Source organism: Trichoplusia ni, chromosome 18, assembly GCF_003590095.1.
Source record: "Trichoplusia ni isolate ovarian cell line Hi5 chromosome 18, tn1, whole genome shotgun sequence".
Lineage (NCBI taxonomy): Eukaryota > Metazoa > Arthropoda > Insecta > Lepidoptera > Noctuidae > Trichoplusia > Trichoplusia ni.
Window position 1 is genome coordinate 2,377,742 of NC_039495.1, and position 806 is coordinate 2,378,547.

Here is an 806-nt window from a genome sequence, read left to right on the forward strand (position 1 = left end):
AATTTCAACTTTAGGTTGTGGTTTTACAGTTCATTTTATATTGTATGTGTTAGTAGGTCGAATTTGTTTGCGAATATTTTTTATTAATTTGATATTGTATAACGAAAAATGAACACGGATGGTAAATATTTAAGTTGGTGTTTTCACGATACTTAAATAAAAACAGATTTAACTCTTGGCGTGAATGATCATGAGTAAACATTTTGGGAACATCGTGTTTTGGGTAAAAAAAATCGGCCAGAATATTGAAAATGCTAGGTAATTTAATTACCGATATTTTACTCATAGATAAGAATATGTTAATATTTATTTAAAAATTAAACATATATTTGTTTTAAAACATTGTTAAATCTTGTAGTCGCTATCAATGTTGTCTTATCTGGTTGGTTAAAAACTTATCATTTAGGAGATAAAAGCAACAGACATTTAAGTGTTCTTAAAATAAACAAGGTGTGAATAGTGTTACAATAATTCGGAGCCTCAGTCGCCAACGTCCATACCACGTTGAATACACCGGTTCTCGTCCGATCACCGAAGTTAAGCAACATCGGGCGCGGTTAGTACTTGGATGGGTGACCGCCTGGGAATACCGCGTGTCGTTGGCTTTTTGCTTTGTTGCATATTTTCAAATTATTTTTAAGAAAATTGAAACTTGATTCAGATTAAAATATAATTATTTTCTGGTCTTGGTTTTTTCTACATTTGTCTTTGCAAACCATAATCTTTACTTTCTTTGATAATGAAGTTTATTTTTATGAACAGAAGCATAATTGCAAATACATTACATTGCACATATATATTATACA

General features: G+C 30.4%; 1 non-coding gene across 1 annotated transcript; it reads left to right on the forward strand.

Annotated features, from left to right (window-relative positions):
* Positions 1–486: 486 nt before the first annotated feature.
* LOC113503235 lies at positions 487–605 on the forward strand. The gene has a single exon (XR_003401419.1). It is a non-coding gene; the product is annotated as a 5S ribosomal RNA (ribosomal RNA).
* Positions 606–806: the final 201 nt, after the last annotated feature.